Source organism: Eurosta solidaginis, chromosome 4, assembly GCF_040869045.1.
Source record: "Eurosta solidaginis isolate ZX-2024a chromosome 4, ASM4086904v1, whole genome shotgun sequence".
In the NCBI taxonomy this organism is placed as follows: Eukaryota; Metazoa; Arthropoda; class Insecta; order Diptera; family Tephritidae; genus Eurosta; species Eurosta solidaginis.
This window is the reverse complement of record NC_090322.1, coordinates 258,570,490-258,596,458: the sequence shown is the minus strand read 5'-3', so window position 1 is coordinate 258,596,458 and position 25,969 is coordinate 258,570,490. Positions and strand designations below refer to the sequence as shown.

General features: G+C 36.7%; 1 protein-coding gene and 1 pseudogene across 3 annotated transcripts in view; one reads left to right on the top strand and one right to left on the bottom strand.

Annotated features, from left to right (window-relative positions):
- LOC137251373 (uncharacterized) overlaps positions 1-14,963 on the bottom strand; it is a 61,015-nt gene extending 46,052 nt beyond the window's left edge. Inside the window, exons 1-2 of one of the 3 annotated variants that reach the window (XM_067785820.1) lie at positions 14,914-14,963; positions 13,933-14,152 (exon numbers count right to left, since the gene is read on the bottom strand). The gene's annotated coding sequence lies outside the window, so the exon portion shown is untranslated. Of the gene's footprint in view, positions 1-13,932; positions 14,201-14,913 lie in introns of those variants that run through there. The other 2 variants (XR_010953237.1, XM_067785818.1) reach the window with 2 other exon arrangements.
- Positions 14,964-17,293: 2,330 nt separating this feature from the next.
- LOC137248825 (ubiquitin carboxyl-terminal hydrolase isozyme L5 pseudogene) lies at positions 17,294-18,224 on the top strand (annotated as a pseudogene).
- Positions 18,225-25,969: the final 7,745 nt, after the last annotated feature.

Sequence of the window (25,969 nt, the reverse complement as noted above, 5' to 3'; positions counted from 1 at the left end):
TGTACTCATTGCTGTGCGTCCAAGCCATACCGCACCGCCAACACGAACGCATAAAACATTGCAAGGCTTTTTTTGACTTTATAGCAATTTTGGGCAGGATATTGCATGGAGAACCTAATCCACCACCGACTGCAGTACAGCCAATCCATTACATCATACCAGCATACGCCATGCCTCCAAGCCAATACGCGATGCCACCGGATCAATATTCACCAGGAATAGATATTAGAAGTTCCAGGTTATAAAAATTGTGTGAAGTTTATGTATAATATTTAAATAAAATAGACAAGTTTGAAATGCATCACGTTTGGTGTATCACTAATATACAATTTTAAGCTGGTAGAAGTGCTCAAATATCACCTAAGGACTTCCGAGGCCGAGGTAACAAGATTAAACTATAGACAGCTTTAATTAGAGTTTAAACCTGCATTGAAAAATCCAGCCTAAGTCGGCAAAGGGCGATTCTAAACCTAAATAACAACGGACCTAGTAAACTTTTCTTAATCATTTATTTCAACTTTTAGAAAACTAGCCTATAGCCGTGATCCAGTCTGCACGTAAAATATACAACAAAATTATAGCCATATACCACGATTTGATCTTGAAAACAGTACCGAGACAGTCCGGAAAATAATATTTAAAAGTAGCAGTCTTTCTAATGTGATTCGCGAAACAGTACTGAAATATTTTCGAGTTTCGACGATATTTTTACAAAAACAGTCCAGAACACACTATATACGGTTCCGAAGTAGTCCTAGAAAATTTTGTAATAGTCCCAGAAAAGTTCCAATAATAATCCAGAAATAGTACTTAAGTAATCTATAAATAGTCCTGAAACAATTCTTAGCACAATGCCAAAACAGTCTTGAAGAAATCTAGAAATAGCTCCGAAATAATTCTGGCCCAAATAGTTTCAAATTTATCCCTGAAAGCATCCAGAAAAGTCATAATATAATCACGAAATTTCCCCTATATTATTCCAAAAATAATAGTTCAGTTGTAATCCAGAACTAGCCCAAAAATGACCTCTAAACAACCCGAAAATTGTTAACTTTGGTTTTTGGGGTTACCCTTCACGGAGCCTCAGTCTATATGTATTTCGTATATGAGGTTGTTTTGGTGGGAGAGGAAGGAGTGAGGGTGGAACTAAAAGTGGGAGTTGAAGTCGGAGTAGAAGTTAAACAAAAATTTAAATTTGCTATATCTCCGTAATTATGTATGTAGATTCAATAAATAGATTCTATATATGGAATAATTTAGGTGGGAGAAGTAGAGGGCGGTGGCACAAAGGTGTAACTCCGCGATATCTCCATAATATTTCAAGAGGTGTCCAATATTTGGTATATAGATTCCATATACTAGTTAATTTAGGTGGAAGAGGTAGAGGCCTCAATGTTTCCATAATTTTTTGAAGGGAGTTTCCGATATTTGGTATATAGATTCCTCATATATGGTTATTTAGGTGGAGAAAGTGGAAGAATTATTAAGAGTGGGAATGGAAATGGGTTTGGGAGTGAGAGAGATAATTAGAGTGAAGATAAATGGTATAAGGAAAGGACAAGAATAAGAAAAAGTTGTAAATTTGTAGTATGTTCGATGATATGAAGAGTTATAGAAGGAAGAAAAGTCCACTTTTCAAATATAGGACAGGACAACGTCTGCCGGGTACGCCAGTTTTTTAATAAATTGGTATAGCGCCTAGTAGAAGTTACTAGATTAACAATTACAATGGCTACAATGACTTTAGTTAGAACATCGAAATAAAAATTCCTCTATATTATTTCAAAAGGATTTGTGAAAAATTGTTTTTTTATTTTCGTGCTCTTAGCCAATTGTGAGGTATCTTAAAAAAGTACCGCGAGACTCGCCCCTGTCGTACAACATTTCAAAATACCTGCTCCCTTGTTCTTTTTATCAGGTGTGTAGCACTCCCGTTGGCCTCTCTGAACCACGTTTAATATTTTAAGTATTTAGTAAGGCTGTGCAACTCTGTGCGATAGGTGAACGCCTAATGAGTTTACACCGAGGTGGGAGTAAATGATGCTGACACATTATTTCGTGATTCAAGCTCCACGGAAAGTTACTCTAAAATCCATTGCACGATTCAACAATTTTGTAATAATAAAATTCGTGGGCAAACATGAGACTTTCCTAAAATAAAAGAAGTAAAAAATCAGTGACCTCCATGGTATGAGGGTGCATACTACGCTTACCATACTTCAGATCATATGCTCAAGGCCAAGGAAAAGCAACGTCAAAATCTTTAGAAAACAATTTTTTAATTAGATATATATGTATTTTCAAAGTTGGGTTGCCGCTCAGCAATGGCTTTGCGAATACTCCGAGTGTATTTCTCCCATGAAAAGCTTTTCAGCGCAAATTCATCTGCTTTGATACAGATGCCGTACGATTAGGTTCGGATGAACTGGCCGATCAATAAAGACGTTACATAGACTGAATGCGTCCATAGTGTTACCAGAATTTGTTTGGCGACCAAACGGATAATCCCCTATTAGGCAGCGGGACTTATTTTAATGGAATAACTCCGTTCAGTAGCTGGAGCCTTAATGTCACGAGCGCAGGACACAAAACACAGTACGTGCTCAACTATGTTTTCCTACAGCTCGCACTTCCTACATCTGTTGCTACTGAGAATGTCTATCTTATAATCATGTGACACCAGAAGGTAGTGTCCATATAGTATGCCCATCGTGAGCCTTAATTCTTCTCTAAACTTCTGTCTACGCTATTATTGCTTTATGTTTAATACGCAACTCCTGTCTCCTTTTGATTTCTCCCAAACGTATGGGATGTCTACCGTCGATTTATAGCGTGCGGCACCCTCCCATACCAACTCGCCGGCATTTTCGTTACCTTCTATCCTTTTATGACGGGGAACCCAGAACAGTTGTATGGTCCGGCCTCGCCGAAGTCTGTTCAATGCTTTTTTGCGTTCCCCGACACTTGTTGATGTAATACTCTTCGAGATTATTGCCTGAAGCTTAAGCATGTTTCCTTCACAGTTTTTGCTGCTATATTATCGGCTATATTTTCCGCCTAAATGACACTGTAGTGATCTGGGAGCTACTTATTTCTGGATCGACACAGTAAACAGCAGATGTCGTGCGGAGTCGGCATAATATGTGTAGGTCGCGTTCCGTCAATTCGTACCAAAATCTAAAAAGTAATACGAAGCAAATTGGAAGAGAAGCTCAATCTCTTGGAAGTCATTCTCAAGACTGTAAAAAACAAACATGAAACATTAAAATCATAACACATATAAAAACCTATTTATAAACTTACTCTCTTGGGTGTAGCTTGTCGACTAATTTTACAATATTAAACATAAGTACAAGAAGGCAATAGAACCGAAAAAGTAAACATCAAAAAATATACAGTAATGGTAAACAAATTTTTACACAAAGAGCAATATACTAAACTAATTAAATAATAGGCGAAACTCTCATAGTGCTCTCCTGTTGCTCCTGTTGATTAGTTGGCGGTACAATGAAGTAATAATAATACTAAAAGCAAAAAAATAATTAGGTAGGTCCTAGGTACTAGTTATCACACTCCTCACCAATCTAGGGCGTTGATCAGACAATTAAACAAAAGCGTTGGACGCATCAAATTTCTATTTATAGTCATATATTAGACCAAATGAACCTTAATAAGGTTTTCTACTCCTCACATTTTTAGAAATTGCACGCGCCCAACGCTTTTATTTAATTTTCTGATCAACGCCCTAGAGGCGTATGATGACTTGTACCCAGGACCTACCTAATTATTTTGTAGCTTTTAGTATTATTATTACTTCATGTAAGTATTGTTTTCAATAAAACCGTTTAACTTAAAAAATTTTTTTTAATAATTTTTCTAATAATGATAGGTTCTTTTCTTAAACACTTTACGTTATGTCTGCAGCACTAAAATATTTGTATTTTTTTAATGCCTTTGTTAGCAACGCTTTGTTTAAAACGCGACGACTGCGCCAGATAAATCAAAATAGGTAAACTGAGAGATTTTAAACAACAAGTCTTTATTCAGTCAGATCAGCTTCAAAACTCAAATTTTTATATTAAAGTACATTGCTCATTACCTATTACCTACAAGTACATCGTATGATTATACATTTAAGAAGCATCACGCCATTTAGCTGCTTAGTTCCATTGGAATCTGCTTACTCAAATATATTCACTTACGTACTAATTTGTTGTTATTAAAACTGTTTTACCAAAATTGCCCAATATACATATTTAAATTCATTACATTGTTGTTTTACGTACTCCACGAACTCATTCTCTAACATATAAAGGAACCTATTATCAGTGAAATTATGGGAATAAAACAATAACATGTGAAGATTATGCTATTAACATACCTCACTTTCATGGATATCTCTGTTTAGTCTCAGTAACTCCTCGCTTGATAATGCTTATTGGTATCATCCCTTTAGTTTCCTGCAAGTTTTTATATATTGTTGAGAATATTAGCAACACTAAGGGGTACGCCATCTCTAAGCCGATGCTAAGCAGAGCGTTGTATGCGCATCCAAAATCAATCATTATGTATCTACATAAACGAATCATTCATTATGTCTACACATATGTACGTACACGCAGCGGAAAAGCAACGCACAAACACATGCAGATATCTTATCTGAGATATGCAATTATAATTGTGGAAGTGTCGCTCACAAACACACGCGCATATGAGAGCTATACACGTACATTTGTAGTTATAATTATAACAGATAACCAACTAGTAGATTCTAGAATGGAAGCGCCTAGAAGATGCAATGAGGAAATCACAGAGTACAAAAGCACCAACAGTAGAGGCGCGGAATCAGTTTTGATTAAGCACGCTATCTGTCGAGCAATAGTAGAGTTATTTATTAAAAAAATAAAAAAAAAGTGTTGTGAAGTACTTTAATAAAGGCTATTTTGCATTATTAAATATGGGAGTTATTTATTCAACAGTTTAGTGATTCGAACTTAGCATAAGGTTGCAAATAAGAGGATTTGCACTAAATTCGTGACAATTTGTGTCAAAAGAGGAATTGTTGAATAAATTCCGAAGATTGGGAATACAACTTGGACATGGCAAATTTGAGTGAATTGACGATCCAGCAACTGAAGGAGGAGTTGGAAAATCCCAGCTACAAAAACGACTAAGTGTAGCTATGGTATTTGAAGTAATCATCAATGCTGAGGAGCATGTCTTTCATGTTGATAGCGACAAAACAACAACAAAAATGGAAGAAAAAAACGAAACACCGCAGACAGTGACGGGCACAATATCCGTTGGATGGTTGGTTGCTGTACTGCCCGGCTATGGAGCCGTGCCCAAGTAGCGCTCTAGGCGCCATTTTGATGCACTTTCTCCTGGAACCAATTATATGTTAGCTGATGTACCGTGTTCCTGTGTTGCTTTACTCAAACCACTTGGTTAAAACTATAAACTTACTGATGTCCTTGATGCGACAGTTTGATACCGCCCTTAAGTCGGGAAACACATAGTTGTCTAGAGTTCGGGACCGAAAGTTCGCAAGGGCTGGGCACTCGCAGAGGAAGTGGGTAACCGATTCCTCGGCACTCTCCTGTCTACAGCTCCTACACCTCTCATTGTAGGGGATACCCATTCTACTCGCGGGCGGCCCAAACGGCCAGTGCCCTGTAATAGTGGTCGTGATTCTGGGTATTTCCTGCCTAGACCTATTTAGTAGATCATCGGTTCTTTTCTCGTTGTACACTGGCCAGATTAGTTTGGTGGTTCTACAGGTGTCCGTATAGTACCAATCACGGATTGCTATTTTCCTAGGATAGGGGAGAATGTCTCTTTTAATTGATGTGGGTGGTCGATGCACCGCGACTGCTTCTGTGACGTCTAACGATGCTCCCGCCTTTGCTATTTCATCCGCTTTTTCGTTGCCGTCAATGTTCCTGTGGCCGGATACCCAGCTGAGTGTGATAGTTTCCTGATTAGCTGCTTCACGTAGCACCCTCTTACAGTTGTCGGCGGCCTTTGAGGATGTGTACGGTGATTCTAGCGCTTTTAGCGCCGCTTGACTGTCGGAGTATATGACTAACTCACCGTCTATCCGGTTCTGCAGCAGGAAGATGCAGGCCCTCTCTATTCCTTGCAGCTCTGCTTGGAAGATGTTGGCTGTGTTTGGAAGGCGGACGGGGATTGCGACATTTAGTTGGTTGGAGAAGACACCTGCGCCGACGTCGCAGTCCATTTTGGATCCGACAGTGAAGAGTGAGGTGACCCCCTCCCTGCCAACTTTGTCGGCCGACCAATCCGTTCTAGAGGGTATCTGCACCTTGTAATTTCTGTCGAAGATCAGTGTTTTTGAGAGGTAATCTGTTGTCGAATCCACATCGGCGAGCCTTGTTAGGATGTCACTATGGCCATATCGTTTTTCTTTTTTATCCGTACAAACATCGACAATGGCATCCCAGCTGGAGTCACAGGAGGCACGCATTTCAGAAATGGCGTCGCAAATGTCATCTCAATTGGAAGAACAGAAGACATATATGTCATCTCAACTGGAAGCGCAAGAGGCACGTATATCTGGAATGTCGACAAAAATTTCGGAACAGGTACCATCGCAGCTCTTTGCGAAATTGGAAGAGCAGGATGCAAAAATTTTATAACTCGAGGACAAAATTGATGCCGAGATAGAAGCGTTGAAAGGTCTTATGCAACAGTTACAACTAAATCGCCCAGCTGTTCCAGCGAGCAATCCGAAGGTAAAAACTCCATCTTTTGACGGCTCTGTTCCTTTCGACGTATTCAAGCTTCAATTTGAGAAGACGTCAGCAATGAACAACTGAATTATGAAGATAAAGTTGCTGCTCTATTCGTGGCATTGAAGGGGTCAGCAGCCGAAATCCTACAGACGATTCCCGAAGGAGAGCGGAACAACTATGAAACGTTGATGGCCGCTGTCGAGAGACGTTATGGAAGCGAGCATAGAAAACATATACCAAATTGAGTTGCGAAACCGTTACCAAAAAAGCAAACGAGACATTACAGGAGTTTGCTTCGGATGTTGAAAGATTGGCTCATCTTGCAAATGCGGACGCACCCGTGGAATACACTGAAAGGGTAAAGATTCAGAGCTTTGTTAACGGCATACGGGACGTCGAAACGAAGCGAGCCACATACGCGAACCCAAAGCCAGTATTTGCTGAAACGGTATCCCATTCACTGACTCAGGAAACAGCGTAACTTTTGAGTAAGCCCGCATACAAAGCTCATCGCGTGGAAGTGGAAAGGCCAGATTGGGTAGACACAATTTTGGAAGCACTGAAGGGTTACAACAAAACAATGCCGGAGTTATGAAGTATTTCAAGTGCGGTAACACAAGTCACATTGCACGTCATTACAGCACCGGTCATGGTAGTTCCAACTTGGCTGGTCGTAAACGCAAAGCTGGAGGAGATAAACAAGAGCGAGTCAAATGTAAAGATCGAGAACTTGCCCCAGCTATTGAATGCCGTGTGATGCCTATCTCGCAAACTGAAAGGAATCGAGCAGTCTCCCCGTCAAAGGAAATGTGGATAGTAAGGAGCGTGTACTGACTGTAGATACGGGCGCATCTCATTCCTTGATCCGATCTGATTTGGTCAACAGGAGAGTAAAGCCATTACCTGGAGCGAGTATAACCAAGTCCATGGAGAAGTGGTATGTGAAGTCTTAATTGGGGGGTCATGGTTCTAAACAAATTCGTTGTGGCAGAGATCGTTGATGAAGTCAAATTGGGAGTGGATTTCTTAGTTGACTATGACAACAGGATCGATATGCAGAGAAGGATTATGCAGTATAAAAACTTTTCCTTTCACAGCTCACACAAAAATTTTAAATATATAAACATTTTCATTAGTAATTTCGAAATCTTTTGTAATGAAATTAAAATACACATAACGATCTTAAAATTTGACTATTTTTATACTCAGCTGAGCAGAGCTCACAGAATATATTAATTTTATTCGCATTACGGTACCCCGTAACGGCATAAATTAATCAAGATAGATATAGACTTCTATATATCAAAATGATCTGGACGAAAAAAGAAATTCATTTAGCCATGTCCGTCCGCCCGCCCGTCTATCCGTCCGCCCTAAACACGATAACTTGACTTAATTTTGAGGTATCTTAATGAAATTTGGTATTTAAGTTCCTGGGCGCTCACCTCAGATCGCTACTTAAAATGAACGAAATCGGATTATAACCACCCCACTTTTTCGATATCAAAAATTTCAATATCAAAGACGGAAAAGCGCTGAAATTTGGTAGGTGAGTTGACCATGTGACGCAGAATAGAAAATCAGTAAAATTTTAGACAATGGGCGTGGCACTGTCTACTTTTAAAAGAAGGTAATCTAAAAGTTTTGCAAGCTGTAATTTGGCAGTCGTTGAAGATATCATGATGAATTTTGGCAGGAACGTTACTCCTGTTACTAAATGTGTGCTTAATAAAAATTAGCAAAATCGGAGAACGACCACGCCCACTTTACAAAAAAAAATTTTTTTAAGTCAAATTTTAACAAAAAATTTAATATTTTACAGTTTATAAGTAAATTTTGTCAACATTCAACTCCAGTAATGATATAGTGCAACAACATACAAAAAAAAAGAAAATTTAAAAATGGCTGTGGCTCCTCCCTTTTTCATTTAATTTGTGTAAAAATTTCGTAAGGGCATAGTTTCTAAGACGATAACTTTTTTCTGTGAAAATGGGCGAAATCGGTTGACGCCACACCCAATTTTTATATACAGTCAACAGTATGCCCTTCCGCTCAGCTGTAAACACGATAACTTGAGCAAAAATCGATATATCTTGACTAAACTTAGTTCACGTACTTACCTGAACGCACTGTATCTTGGTATTAAAAATGGGCAATATCCGACTATGACCGCGCCACTTTTTCGATATCGAAAATTTCGAAAAATTAAAAAATGCCATAATTCTATACCAGATATGAAAGAAGAGATGAAACATTGTAATTCGATTGGTTTATTGACGCAAAATATAACTTTAGAAAAAACTTTGTAAACACCTACCATGTTAAGTAGAAGAAAATGAAAAAGTTCTACAGGGCGAAATCAAAAGCCCTTGGGATACTGTTCGTGGTATTACATATATAAATAAATTAGCGGTACCCGACAGATGATGTTCTGGGTCACCCTGGTCCACATTTTGGTCGATATCTCGAAAACGCCTTCACATATACAACTAACGGCCACTTTTAAAACCCTCATTAATTTGATACCCATATCGTACAAATACATTCTAGAGTCACCCCTGGTCCACCTTTATGGCGATATCTCGAAAAGGCGTCAAACTATAGAACTAAGGCTCACTCCCTTTTAAAGTACTTATTAGCACCTTTCAATTGATGCCCATATCGTACAAACACATTCTGGAGTCATCCCAGGTCCCACTTTATGGCGATATCTCGAAAAGGCGTCCAGCTATAGAACTAATGCCCACTCCCTTTTAAAATACTTATTTACACCTTTCATTTGATACCCATATCGTACAACACACATTCTAGAGTCACCCTGGTCCACCTTTATGGCGATATCCCGAAATGGGGTCCACCTATAAAACTATGGTCTACTCCCTTTTAAAATACTCTTTAATACCTTCCATTTGAAACCCAATTCATACAAACACATTCCAGGGTTACCCTAGGTTCATTTTGCTTTATGGTCATTTTCCCTTATTTTGTCTCCAAAGCTCTCAGCTGAGTGTGTAATGTTCGGTTACACATGAACTTAGGCTTCCTTAATTGTTTCATTTAAAATTGTTTGCACTTTTTGGTAGGTTTTAACAGCGGTTGATTTGTTGATTAATATTTTAAAAACAAACTACGGTTTTTGATGTTGCGTTTTTGCAATGGCGTAGCAAATGCATGTCGGTATATTTTGTTTGTGTTGTTTGCAAATATACTGCACCAGTTTGCAAATGCAATGATGCTACAATATTTTCATATAATTCTGAATTCACTTATTATAAATTTTTGTTATAAATTTCATAGTTAGAGCGCTCTAAGGCAGGGTAATTCTGCACTATTTTAAATATTTAGTAATAGCAAAAATAAAATTTACGGTACGCAATTACTTGGAAACTTTTATAAATTCTTATTCTTACTAAGCTGCGTACACCAAACGCAGTGTGCTCTTTGCACACGAATACTCTGCGATATATGTAATATGTATATAATTGAGTCACTGAATATGACGGACCGACCTGTTCCAAAATAAATTTATTTATATTGCGATTCGTTTGAAATTCAGTGCAGGGGTACTAATATTTGAGAAACTTTCCATTCTGGGAGATGGATCAGGGGGACCTATTCTAAATAAAACAGTTTATAGTGCAATTCGCTTGAAATTTGGTGAAGGGTACTTTCCTGGCCATATATTTATTTGAAAAAATTTTCTCTCCCGGAAGTGGGACAGGGACCGATCTATTCCAAAAACCTTATTTATATTGGGATTCGCTTCAAATTCAGGACAGGGGTACCTCTTTAATAAATATAATATTTGAGAAATTTTTCATTCTGGAAATTAAACCAGGGGCCGACCTACATTTAATAAAACAGTTTATAGCGCGATTTGCTAGAAATTAGTTAAACGTATAATTCCGTGACTAGCTGGGAGATAGATGGTAGAATTATAAGAAAAAGGGAAGCGAAGCTTCATTTTTAAATGTAGGCAAACCAATTTTTGGTCAGAACAAAGCCTGGGGGGGGGGGGGGGGGGGGGGGGGTTGCTAGTATGCAATAACAAGTAAGGAATACTAAGTCCGGGTGTGACCGAACATTGCATACTCAGCTGAGAGCTTTGGAGACAAAATAAGGGAAAATCACCATGTATGAAAATGAACATAGGGTAACCCTGGAATGCCTTTGTATGACATTGAACGACAATGGAAGTTATTAAAGAGTGTTTTAAAAGGGAGTGGGCGTTAGTTCTTTAGGTGGACGGCTTTTCGAGATATCGCCGTAAAGGTGGAACAGGGGTGACCCTAAAATGTGTTTGTAAGATATGGGTATCAAATTAAAGGCATTAATGAGAGTTTTAATAGGGAGTGGCCTTAGTTGTATATGTGAAGGCGTTTTCGAGATACAGACCAAAATGTGGACCAGGTTGATCCAGAATATCATATGTCAGGTAAACCTAATTTATTTATATATGTAATACCACGAACAGCATTCCCGCCATTATTCCAGGGGCTATTGATTTCGCCCTGCAGAACTTTTTCATTTTCCTTTACTTAATATGGAGGTATCACACCCATTTTACAAAGTTTTCCTAAAGCTGAGTGGGCGGTGCAACGCCCACTGTCCAAAATTTTACTAATTTTCTATTCTGCATCAAAAGTCAACCCACCTGCCAAGTTTCATCGCTTTATCCGTCTTTGGTAATGAATTATCGCACTTTTTCGGTTCTTCGAAATTTTTGATACCGAAAAAGTGGGCGTGGTTATTTACATTTTACAACGTTTTTCCTAAAGTTATATCATGCGTCAAAAAACCAATGCAATCAGCATGTTTCATCCTTCATTTGGTATAGGATTTTGGAATTTTTTTCATTTTTCGAAATTTTCGATATCAAAAAAGTGGGCGTGGTCTTGGTCGGATTTCTCCAATTTTTAACACCAAAATAAATATAGTTCAGGTAAGTAAGCAAACTAAGTTTTTATTTTTGCATTTTGTTGCAACATATCATTACTGAAGTTTAATCTTGACATAATTTACTTATATACTGTAAAGATATTGAATTTTTGTTAAAATTTCACTTTTAAAAATTTTGTTTAAATTGGGCGTGTTCGTCATCCGATTTTGATATTTTTGATTTAGAACACATACAGTAATAGGGGTAACGATCCTGCCAAATTTCATCATGATATCTTTAACGACTGCCAAATTACAGCTTGCAAAACTTGGAAATTACCTTTTATTAGAAGTGGGCGGTACCACGCCAACTGTCCAAAATTTTACTAATTTTCTATTCTGCGTCATAAGGTCAACCCACCTACCAAGTTTCATCGCTTTATCCGTCTTTGGTTATGAATTACTTTTTCGGTTTTTCGAAATTTTCGATACCGAAAAAGTGGGCGTGGTTATAGTCCGATTTCGTTTATTTTAAATAGCGATCTGAGATGAGTGTCCAGGAACTTACGTACCAAATTTCATTAAGATACCTCAAAATTTACTGAAGTTATCGTGTTCATGGACAGACAGACGGGCCGACTGACATGGCGAAATTAATTTATTTTTTCTCCCAGATCATTTTGATATATGGAAGTCTATATCTATTTCGATTACTTTACGCCGTTCCGGGGTACCGTTATGCGTACAAGATTAATATACTCTGTGAATTCTGCTAAGCTGAGCATAAAAATCATCACAATACTGGTACCATACTGAGTTAAAAATGCTAACTGACATGATACTATTCCACTATACTTATCCAACCGGTGGCGTATCCAGGGGGATTGGGGGATAGATCCACCTTCGTCGCTCAACTTCTTATTTTACTTCGTAATTTATATTAAAATTACCAATCTTCCTTCTGATTTAGCAAAAAATACAAGAGAAAATGAAAATCCCTATATAAGAACGTACGTGGGAAAGTAATATTAATGTTTAATTTTGTCATGGAGTATACAGTACTCATGATATTCCATATCGTCGGTCCCAACGAAGACTATCTCAGTTCGCTTATTTGCGTCGAAGACTATCTGAGGTTGTTTTGATTTATGAAAACCTGACATCTTTCGCTTGTTTTCTAATTTTGTATTTTTTTTTTTTTTAATTCTACTTATTTTTGTATTATTTTACTTTATTGTATTTTTGTTTAGTTTATCTTATTTTATTATTAATTAACACAAAAATAAACAAAATAAAATAATACAAAAATAAGTAAATAAATAAGCAAAAACGCGAAAAGTGTTAGTTTTTAAAAACCAAAACGAACTGAGATAGTCTTCGACGCAATTTAACTGAGATAGTCTTCCATGGAACCAACGATATAATCACTTCAACAATTTTCAAATATTTTAAATCAAAAGTGCACGTGATTTTAGCAAAAAAAGATTATTGGATGTAAATACTGGTAATGAATTAAGATTCGTGATTTTTGATACATAACGATACCACACTTTTCAAAAGTTACCAAGTACATCTGGCATTCTCCTATTTTGTAATACAACCTTGTAGCTCTATCAAATCTTGAAAAATTCAAATGTGATGTTTTCAGTTATCGCATATTATAGAGCTGCTCATTAAAATAATCAAAGCGTGTGAAAGTGAGAAAAATAACTAAAAATGGATATTAGAAAGTTTTTTAAGCGAGACAAAACCCATCTGAAAGTGAACCTGATCCATTATTGAGAGATTGATTGTTAAGGAGCGAAGACTAAATTTCGTTTTATAACAAACAGAATTAAAGTTTAAAATAAAGCTTTTCAATTTAATTGAAATAAATGAATAATAACACAATTTAATTGAAATAATGCAAGTATTTGCCTTGAAGTAAACGATTTTACATAAGTATATGCATGTATTTATGTATATGATGGTAAGTATTGCTTATTTATAAAGAAATACACCCAGATGATAATCCTAGTTACTGTGTGTCTTAATTCCTATTTAACTTAAAATAAATTATTGCTCCCCCCCCCCCCCCCCCCCCCCCCCGCCCCCCTTGGCAAAATCCTGGATACGCCACTGTATCCAACTATACTAAACTCCAACTTGTATCCGTCCTCTGACAAAAAACTTGACTGCACTTCAATGTTTCCCAAATTATAGATAGCAAAAATGTTTTAATTTCCTTATTGACTTCATTTTTCCTCTGGTACATCTTTATTGTCTGTAAAAAAAATAAAAATTTTACACTACGACTCACCTTCCTCGTTCTTTATTTCTGAATCTAAATCGTTCCCATTATATGTCATGCACGCGCCCAGGTATATGAAGAAGCTTGTGATTTAAATCCATTGTAGCTGATACATTGAAATGAGCGAAGTAATATCAAAAACACCGTAACTTGAAATAGCTTTGTTGAATGTTGAAAACGCCACATGTACTTTTTTTTAAGTCTTTAGTCAACGATGCTTTAGGATAAACTGAAGAACGGGTTAAGCAATTATACTCATCGTGCCAGCGGATGAAACTCTTGGGAAGTTATAATTTTAGAACATTTCTTTAAACTATATACTTTCATGACTTTCGCTATAAATTGTTTGCGTCTAATTTCTTGTTCTTTAGGCATATCAATAGCTTATCAGTGGATTAATAAAAAAAAATTTTGGTTGTTAAAATATAAGACTGACGTGAATCGTTTTATGCTGGGTGCTCTTATTATTGCAGCCTTTCAGAATCCCGACAAGACACAATCCCGACAAATTAGTCGTATCTGGATAATGTATTTTAAGATTTTATAAGTTACTGTTATAACTAACATGCTAATATACTTGTATATGGTTGTTGTTGTAGCGGCAATTATACTTTTATCCAATTTTTTATCGAATCGAATTTTTTATTGGTGGTATCAAAAGAAAATAGGAATAAAAAACTATAAGCAAATTTCCGAACAAAAATTTCGGTTCCAATACACCAAATGGTAACAAGAAAGCCCGAAATTTCTTAGAACATTTATCCAGGTTAGATGTATAACATAATCCTTCCTTAGGTACTCCAGAGATGCATGTCCTATACATGACCAAATTCCGACCATTTTTAAGAATAGGACTTATATTTTTATTCAGTTGCATAATATATATTATATTCTACTAGGTTAGGTCAAAATATCATTTAATATGTTTTTCAAATAAAAAATAAAATGAAAACAAGACGCGATATATCTCGGAAGAAATTAAGATCGAACTTCTCTTTCAATTTGGGTCGTGCTCCTTTTAGTTTTCCCTATAATTGGCGGCACGGGATCTACACGGCGGAATATACACTAAGTGCTTGCCAAATCGGTACCAGAGGGCGACCCTACCAGAAAAAACTTTTTTTATGTTTAATCAAGATTATTTGTTTTAATACTTTCCACAATATTTGCATGTGCGTGTTAGCTTAAGGGGTAGTTGTACAAAATGATTTAAAATTTTTTTTTTTTGTAAGATTCTTTTCAGCATTCTGAAGAAATAAAATATTCTCTATTCAAGAAAAAAAATATTTTTAATTTCTCAGAAAATTTATAAAAGCAAAATCAACAATGAAAAAGTTCATCAAATATCACGATGGAATTATAGAAGGTGGCGAATGTAAGCAGTTTCTCGCTCAAACGCCGCCATCTTGAACGCCCTTAGAAATAACAAGTAACGAAGGCTAAGTTTGGTTGTAACCGAACACTACATACTCAGCTGAGAGTTTTGGAGACAAAATAAGAGAAAATCACCATTTAGCAAAATGAACCTATGGTAACCCTGGAATGTGTTTGTATGACATGGGTTTCAAATGGAAGGTATTACAGAGTATTTTAAAAGTGAGTGCGCCATAGTTTTATACGTGGACGCAATTTCAGGATATCGCCATAAAGGTGGGCCAGGGGTGACTTTAGAATGTGTGTTGTTGGGTATCAAATTAAAGGTATTAATGAGGGTTTTAAAAGGGAATGGCCCTTGGTTGTATATGTGAAGGCGTTTTCGAGATATCGACCAAAATGCGGACCAGGGTTACCCAGAACATCATCTGTCGGGTACCGCTAATTTATTTATATGTGTAATACCACGAACGGTATTCCTGCCATGATTCCAAGGGCTTTTGATTTAGCCCTGCATAACTTTTTCATTTTCTTCCATTTCCATTTTCCAAAGTTTTTTCTAGAGATATATTTTGCGTCAATAAACCAATCCAATTACCATGTTTTATCTCTTTTTTTCATATTTGGTACAGAATTATGGCATTTTTTTTTTTATTTTTCGTAATTTTCGATATCGAAAAAGTGGGCGTGGTCATAGTCGGATTTCGGCCATTTTTTATACCAAGATAAAGTGAGTTCAGATAAGTACGTGAACTAAGTTTAGTAAAGATATATCCATTTTTTGCTGATGTTATCATGTTAACGGCCGAGCGGAAGGACAGACTGTCAACTGTGTAAAAAACTGGGCGTGGCTTCAACCGATTTCAGCCATTTTCACAGAAAACAATAATCGTCATTGAATCTATGCATCTGCCAAATTTCACAAGGATAGGTAAATTTTGTTCGACTTATGGCCTTAAAAGTATTCTAGACAACTTAAATGGAAAAGGGCGGAGCCACGCCCATTTTGAAATTTTCTTTTATATTTGTATTTTGTTGCACCATATCATTACTGGAGTTGAATGTTGACATAATTTACTTATATGCTGTAAAGATATTAAATATTTTGTTAAAATTTGACTTTGAAAAAAATTTTTTTTAAAAGTGGGCGTATTCGTCATCCGATTTTGCTAATTTTTATTTGGCACACATACAATAAAAGGAGTAACGTGCCTGCCACAGTTGATCATGATATCTTCAACGACTGCCAAATTACAGCTTGCAAAACTTTTAAACTTCCTTCTTTTATAAGTGGGCGGTGCCACGCCCATTGTCCAAAAGTTTACTAATTTTCTATTTTGCGTCATAAGGTCAACGCACCTACCAAGTTTCATCGCTTTATCCGTCTTTGGTAATGAATTATCGTACTTTTTCGGTTTTTCGAAATTTTCGATATCGAAAAAGTGGGCGTGGGTGTAGTCCGATTTCGTTCATTTTGAATGGCGATCTGAGATGAGCGCCCTCGAACCTACATACCAAATTTCATCAAGATACCTCGAAATTTACTCAAGTTATCGTGTTTACGGTCGGACGGACATACGGACGGACGGACGGACATGGCTAAATGAATTCCTTTTTTCGCCCAGATCATATTGATATATAGAAGTCTATATCTATTTCGATTAGTTTATGCCGTTACGGGTTACCGTTATGCGAACAAAGTTAATATACTCTGTGAGCTCTGCTCATCTGAGTATAATAATGTGGTCGCTTTACAAAACTCCCTTTTTATTCAGAGGAAAAAATGTATGTAGAACCATACAAATTGCTTTCTCTGAAAAAATTTACATCCGCATCGCTTTTTTTCTCAAATTCCGCTTTGTGTTGACTTTTATATCATTCAAACGCATGACAATTTTCATTTAATAATTTTGTTTGATTTTAATAAATATAAAAGTTAGCTGATTTCAATTAAAATTTCACAAAAATTAATATAATACTATTCAAATCGAAACGAATGTCCGACGCTGCAGGCAGCTGGTGTTTAATTGAGAGCGATCCAGGTGTATTTACGGAATTAATACGTGAATTTGGATGTAAAGGCGTTCAAGTGGAGATTTAGAGTTTAGATCTTGAACCTGACCTATTTAAAGACCTCGATCCCATACATGGGCTCATTTCCTTTTTAAATGGGTGCAGGATGATGAATCATCTGCATCCGTTGTACGCGATGATCGTCTACATAATGTATTCTTTGCAAAGCAAGTCGTTAACAATGCATGCGCAACACAGGCAATACTGAGCATTCTGTTGAACCGTGACCATGAAGACATTAAGCTGGTATCAACACTTACTGAATTCAAAGAATTTTCGCAGTCCTTTGATCCTTATACAAAAGGACTTACTCTAAGTAGTGCACCAAAAATTCGCTCAGTGCACGACAAAGCCTTGATGAGCTAGATACAAAAAATTAAAATAAAAATGATGTTTATCATTTTATTGAATACATACCAATTAATGGACGTTTATATGAATTTGATGGTTTGAAAGAAGGTCCTTTGGATTTGGGCGCAGTATCTTCCGAAAAAAATTGGACTGATGTTTTACGCCCTATAATTGAGAAACGTATGCAAAAATATAGCGAAGGTGAAATACATTTTAATCGTATGGCCCTAGTGTCAGATGGATTGAGAATATATCAGGAGAAAATCGATAAAATGTTGGCGACTGCTGACGATGCTATGGATACTGGAGATGGTGAAGATCAGACGGAAATAACAAAATTGCGTTCCAAAATTGAATATGAAAGGGAAAAATGGAAACGCTATAAAATTAAAAACATTCGGCGTAAGCACATATATTTACCAATCATCGTTGAATTACTTAAAATGTTGAGAGAGCAAGGTCAAGTAATGCCCATACACGAAATGCAAACATGCTCTATATAAAAGCGAATCTTAAGCGTTGAATGTATCTATTTTTCTTTTATTTTTAACAATAAAACGGAACTATAATTCAACGGGTATCAACATTTTAATACATGGAGGTGCGTAACAAAATAATTGACATTATGACTCTCCTAGTTGTTTGGCTGGTGGCTATGCTGGCCGGTCGGAGAGGCCTCGCTCGCTCTATCGCCATTTTCATGCACATTGTTTTCCCATGGAACCAATTACGAAATATACGCTCTGCTTGTTTTACTCAAACCATTTGGTTAAATCAAAATATCTCCTGATGTCTTTAATGGAACATTTTGATACAGCCATTAAATCGGGTAGCACAAAACAGATTTTAGTTCGATACCTAATGTTGTCAAGTGTTGGGCACTCACAGACAAAGTGGGTGACTGTTTCTTTACAACCGTCCTCTCCTGCCCTTCAAAGGGATTGACATTCTATCCCAATGCAGGCCAAACGACCAATATTCCATTCTTGTGGATGTGATCCTGAATATCCCTTTTCTAGGCATATTTAGTGAAAACTCTGTTCTTTTCTAGTTGTAATCACGCCAAGTTTACTTGGTGATTTTACAGGTATCAGCTGTTTTTTTGAAGTTGGAGGGTATTTCACTATATATTGATAAAACAGCCGATTCACCGTTACTGCCTCAGAGGTGTCTCGTGATACATCAGCGTACTATCACTTGGCTGTCCGTGTATAGACATATCTCACCGCCGGTTACATGATTCATGAAAGTACAGTCCCTCTATACCTCGTAGCTCTGCTTTATTTGTATTAATGTCGTTTTATGTGGCGGGTTTCAAGCCCAGGACGGGGATTATGGCTACATTACACCTTTGTATAATGACCCCATTGATCTATAAGTCAGCCGCCCATGATGATCATTTCCATTGAATGGCTATCAGAAGCTTTTCTACCGTATGAAGAGGGCGGTATGACCTAAAAGGTTTCGTCATATCAAATCGTTTCCGTGCTAGAATCTTAATGGAAGGAACCGAATCTATATCCGGCAAAGGACTATCAACACCCAACATTCCCCCATATCATTTGGTGAGTGTCTTTGTCGTTAAAGCAACAACGTGCGCTATATAATGAAGACGTTATGCTCGTTAGAACGTACACATGAAGATGTCCCGAACGGGCATCTGAAAAGCTGTTGCAGCTCGCTTGGCATATTTGCTGTCAGCGAAGGCTTGGTCAGATGTGTACACGATCTTTTCGGCCCCGGAGTCACTGCCTACAGTTCGCCGCAATATCGAGTTCAATGTTATGTGGCCAAAAACGGATCTTCTCACCGCTCAAACAACTCAGGTTTAAGGGATCAAGAATAAAGCCAGAACCTGAATTAATATATCACCAAATTAAAATACCTGCTGCCTTGTCCGTCCTCCTGTTGTGTGTTGAATATTTTTCCCATAACGTAATATATTAAAAACTACTTTAGTAATACTCCAGAAGAGGAGTACACTCTTAATACACGTTCAAAAATGTCAAGAAAGTGTTCAAAAGACACGTTTTGATCTCGATACCAATAAACTGAGCAATGAACCCGGGCCACTCCAAAACCGGGGGTAAGATCCAGGTCTTTTTTCGCAGAACACTTTTGTGCATAAAATTAAAATTTTTTTTTTTTTTTTGCAAATATCTTCAGATCACAGGCTGTGTACGCTCGTGTCAGAAAGTCTAATTTCGTACCTGTACGCAAGGGTGTTCCGCAAGGTTCTATCCTGGGGCCTCTGTTGTTCGTGTTGTATGTTAATGACTTACCTAATACTTTAAGACATTGTAATGTTCATATTTATGCTGATGATGTTCATATTTATGCGTGTATGCTGTAATCGTATTGATATATGTATTAACGAACTTAACTCCGACTTGAACCAAATAGGTACATGGGCATCTGCCAATGGCTTGTCAATAAATCCTGACAAATCGAAATGTATTGTCATTCGCAGGAAGAACTTCGATACACAAGCCTTAAACAAGCTAATGTTGGGCGGAGCAATCATTGAATATATTGACACAGCGAAAAATCTTGGTCTAATCTTTAACAATACTCTGACGTGGAATAATCGCATCTTTAGTTTAGTAGGTAAAGTGTATGGAATGCTTCGTACACTCTTATTAGCACAGTACTTCACTCCTTTCAAAATTATACTTATTCTTGCGAAAGCGTACCTAATACCTTCGCTACTGTATGGATGTGAGGTTTTTGCTAACTTTGACTATGTATGTAAGAACAAATTTAATGTTGTTTATAACAACATTGCTATATGTATGTATTTTGGCTTAAACGACTTGACCATGTGCCTGCTTATGCCAAAAAGTTGCTAAACATTTCTTTTGAAAACCTGTTAAAAGTCAGAGCGCTAGTATTCATATATAAGGTTATCCATACTAAGGAGCCAAGCTACCTGTTTCAAAGGCTGCAGTCCCCATCTTCAAGGTCAGCACAGCTTGTCTATACTAGACACAGAACTCTCACCTCTGAACGCCAGTTCTTTATAAGTGCGGTTCGTCTTTGGAACTCTCTTCCTGTTAGATTAAGGCAACTAACTGCTTTTCAATAACGAGGTGACCAGTTTTTACAATAATTACAATAATGAATAAATACTAGTTATGTACAGCACGAGTATATATGAACATATATGTATTCTTTTATAATCTATATATATATATATTTTCTCTAGTATATTAATCTTAATTATTATTGGTATATTTCACTTTCCTTCTCCTACTTCTGCCACTACTTCCATCCTTTCTTTCTGTTTAATTAATTACATCTAAGAAGTTAAATTGTATAACAGGTGTCTGGCACTTTAAGATAATTTCGTTTTAAATTGTTGTGTCAGGATAAACATTTATATGTTAATAAATAATTAAATAAATATTTTTGGCATTAGTGAAATAATTCAGGTTATTGATACCAAAGTAAAAAAATGTCTTTTGACACCTCCGCCTGTGGTTTATTAGAATTTGACGCCTGTCCAAGAATATTACCAGCAAAATTGATGCGTGCAAAAGAAATTTGTAAGCTGCAAACGTTTCAAAATTTAAAAAGCAATCTTCATTCATAACTTTTATGATTAAATTGCGCAAAAATCAATCTAAATACACTCCTTTCTGTATTTTATCATTATTGAAAAAGTAGGAATTTAAGTACCATTTCAAAAAGGGGCCCTCTGTTATGCCCCCATTCTCTGGTACTTCCAAAATACAACCTGGAGCTAATGGCGTGCGATATGACAGCTGTGAAATCTTCCTCCACATTATATCATTACATTATGATCAAATATAAGCCACAGCTTTGTTAAACAAAAAATGCAAATAAAAACGTATTTTTTTTTTATTTGATTGAAATTAGGCTTTCTGACCAATTTGTTTTGAAGTGCAAGTTATATAAACTCCACTTTTTCGGCCCTACGTTTCGTTAGGCTTCCTAGCATCCTCAGGGGTGATCTATTTATTTGCAACAGCAAATATACATTAGACAAAAAATCATGGCATATACGTACAAATATATAACAATACTTACAAAATTTAACTTAATGCTATTTTAAACTTAAGGGCATAAATCAATACCACTCTTAACTGGTATCATTGTCATACTAAGTTTTGATTATAAACATAATATGTAAGTAGCTGCAATAAATTCAGTATCTTCTTTCTCGTTTACTGTGTTTTCTCTTTTTTCCATTATTCGCAAACTCTCCAATATGTATCGTGTTCTGCCTTTTTTGTTTTTGTCTATTATTTTTGTGTTTATAAGATCAGCTGAGTGTCCAGTTGTAGTAGTGTGCTGTGATAAGGCGGTGGTGGTTTTCAACTTCCTTATGTCGGCTTCATGCTCTTTAAGTCGGACTCCCAGCGCTTTCTTAGTCGTCCCTATGTATAATTTTTCACACTTTTCGTTTTCTTTCCCTTTGCATGTGATTTCATATATGACATTGTTTTGTTGCAGTTTTTCTATGGGGCTTTTTTTTGTGTGAATATGGTGGCTAGCGTGCGATTAGATCTGTATGCTAATGATATAGTTGGATTGTTGGTGGTGATTACTTTACTGAGATTCTGGGAGAGGATTGGAATATATGTTGCGCTGAAATATTGCTTTGTTTCATTTTCTCTATGTGTTTTTGTTGTTGTGTTTTGTTTGTTATTGATTTCAAGTATTTTGTGTTCAGTTAAGCTTTTTATTAGAGTGCCTGGGTAATTGTTGCTTTTCAGTATTTTGTTTATTTCCTGAAGATTAGCATTCCAGAATTTTTTGTCGCTTATAGTTAGTACTTTATGTATTAGATTTTTTGCCGTATTTATTTTGTATTTTAAGGGTTGCGACGAATGAAAAATTACTAAGCGGCCGGAGGATAAGGACTTCGTGTACCAGTCGAGAGACTTCCATCATTTTTATCTTTGTATATTTTAGAGTCAAGGTAGGGAATATTGCAATCGTTTTCTAGTTCATATGTGAATTGTATTTTTCTGTGGTAATTATTCAGTGCATTTTGGATAATTTCGATATCTTTACGTTTGACAATTGCCAAGATATTATCTACGTATTTTACCAGAAATTTTATTTTTATATTTGATTTTTGTTGTAGATCATTGAGGGTATTTTCAATGAGATTATCTAAGATTATGTCAGCAATTGTAGGGGAAAGTGGATTTCCCATTGGCATAACAAATGTTTGCGCATAAACTTCGTTGTTGTATATAAAGTAGTTGTTGTCTAGTAAACAAAAACTTAAGATGTCGCGGAATTTGCTTTTAGGTATACTTGTAATTGTGTTTATTTTGTCCCATTTTTCCATTATTATACGTATAGCGAGATTCGTGGGAATGTTTGTGAATAATGATACGACGTCGAATGATACGAGAACTTCTTCTCTGTCGACACGTATCTCTTTTAGTTGCTCTTTAAGCCTAAACACATTCTTAATGTTGTACTCTTCCGACGTGATATTTCTTAAGATGGTTGCTATTTGTTTTGATAATTTATAGCAAAGCACATTAAATGACGAGGCTATAGGGCGTAAGGGCATGTTAGGTTTATGAAGTTTTGGTAGCCCGTATAACCTAGGAGCAATCGCTGCTGAGCAAGATAACGCAGCTTTTTCTTGTGCACTTATGTATTGTTGTTTGTGTAGGTCTTCCACTAGTTTATTGTTTTTCTTTTGTAGTGTGTGTGTTGGATCCGTTCTCATTTTTCTATACGTATTTTTATCTTTTAGTAATCCTTCCATTTTCTCTGAGTACTATTTTTTGTATATTACCACAGTTTTATTTCCCTTGTCTGCGTCGGTTATCCCTATGTTGTCTTTGTGTAGTTTTAGGAATGTTTTTCTTTTGTTGTATGTTTATATTATGAATTTCTCTGTTTGACTGTTTCTTATGTTTCTTTTAAACTGAAGAATCCTATTGCTAACCTTGTTTCTCGTTTTTTCCTTTACATCTTCATCTCCAAATGCCTGAATTGCCTGTTCCATTTCTGCAATTGTGTGTATTGCTGAAAAGTTTGTTTTTGTTGTAGGTAGGGTGAATTTTTTCCCTAACGAGAGCAGCCATTTGACTTCTCCGGTAAAGCTTATGTTAGTCTTATTTACGAACCAGTCATTGTTTATGTGTATTCCTAAGTTGCGTAGTTGTTGTGTTTTTAAGTTGTTTATTTTTCTTGTGTGTACTTTTTGTATTTCCCTCGTTATTCTCTGCACATACAATTTTTTGAAATTTTCATGTTGCTTTTTTCATGGGCGTAGCACGCTACCATAACAATACGGTTGCCTCCTAGCTTTTGTGTGTAAACTAACAAATTTTAATGTCTAACAAGTAAGGAAGGCTAAGTTCGGGTGTAACCGAACATTACATACTCAGTTGAGAGCTATGGAGACAAAATAAGGAAAATCACCATGTAGGAAAATGAACCTAGGGTAACCCTGGAATGCGGTTGTATGACATGTGTATCAAATGGCAGGTATTAAAGAGTATTTTAAGAGAGAGTAGGCCATAGTTCTATGGATGGACGCCATTTAGGCATATCGCCATAAAGGTGGACCAGGGCTGACTCTAGAATTCGTTTGTACGATATGGGTATCAAACGAAAGGTGTTACTGAGCATTTTAAGAGGGAGCGGGCCTTAGGTCTATCGGTGGACGCCTTTTCGAGATATCGCCATTAAGGTGGGCCAGGAGTGACTCTAGAATGTGTTTGTACGATATGGGTATCAAATGAAAGGTGGTAATGAGTATTTTAAAAGGGAATGGGCTTTAGTTCTATAGGTGAACGCCTTTTCGAGAAATCGCCATAAAGGTGGACCAGGGGTGACTCTAGAATTTGTTTGTACGATATGGGTATCAAATGAAAGGTGTTAATGAGTATTTTCAAAGGGAGTGATCCTTAGTTTCATAGGTGGACGCCGTTTCGAGATATCGCCATAAAGGTGGACCAGGGGTGACTCTAGAATGTGTTTGTACGATATGGGAATCAAATGAAAGGTGTTACTGAGCATTTTAAGAGGGAGTGGGCATTAGGTCTATAGGTGGACGCCTTTTCGAGATGTCGCCATTAGGGTGGGCCAGGGGTGACTCTAGAATGTTTGTACGATATGGGTATCAAACGAAAGGTGTTACTGAGCATTTTAAAAGGGAGTGGGCATTAGGTCTATAGGTGGACGCCTTTTCGAAATATCGCCATTAGGGTGGGCCAGGGGTGACTCTAGAATGTGTTTGTACGATATGGGTATCAAATGAAAGGTGGTAATGAGTATTTTAAAAGGGAGTAATTCTTAGTTCTATAGGTGGATGCCTTTTCGAGATATCGCCATAAAGGTGGACCAAGGGTGACTCTAGAATGTTTGTATGATATGGGTAAATAACGAAAGGTGTTACTGAGCATTTTAAGAGGGAGTGGGCATTAGGTGTATAGGTGGACGCCTTTTCGAGATATCACCATTAGGGTGGGCCAGGGGTGACTCTAGAATGTGTTTGTACGATATGGATATCAAATTAAAGGTATTAATGAGGGTTTTAAAATCGAGTGGCCCTTAGATGTATATGTGAAGGCGTTTTAGCTACATCGACCAAAATGTGAACCACGTGATCCAGAAAATCATCTGTCGGGTACTGCTAATTTATTTATATATGCAATACCACTAACAGTATTCCTGCCAAGATTCCAAACGCTGTTGATTTCGCATTGTAGAACTTTTTCATTTTCTTCTACTTGATATGGTAGGTGTCACACCCATTTTACAAAGTTTTTTCCAAAGTTATATTTTGCGTAAATAAACCAATCCAATTACCATGTTTCATCCCTTTTTTAGTATTTTATATAGAATTATGGCATTTTTTTCATTTTTCGTAATTTTCGATATCGATAAAGTGGGCGTGGTTATGGTCGGATTTCGGCCATTTTTTATACCAAGATAAAGTGGGCTCAGATAAGTACGTGGACTAAGTTTAGCAAAGATATATCTGTTTTTGCTCAAGTTATTGTGTTAACGGCCGAGCGGAAGGCCAGACGGTGGACTGTGTATAAAAACTGGGCGTGGCTTCCACCGATTTCGCCCATTTTCACAGAAAACAGTTATCGTTATAGAGTCTATGCCCCTACCAAATTAAAAAGGGTTGGTAAATTTTTGTTCGACTTATGGCATTAAAAGTATTCTAGACAAACTAAATGAAAATGGGCGGAGCCATGCCCATTTTGAAATTTTCTTTTATTTTTGTATTTTGTTGCAT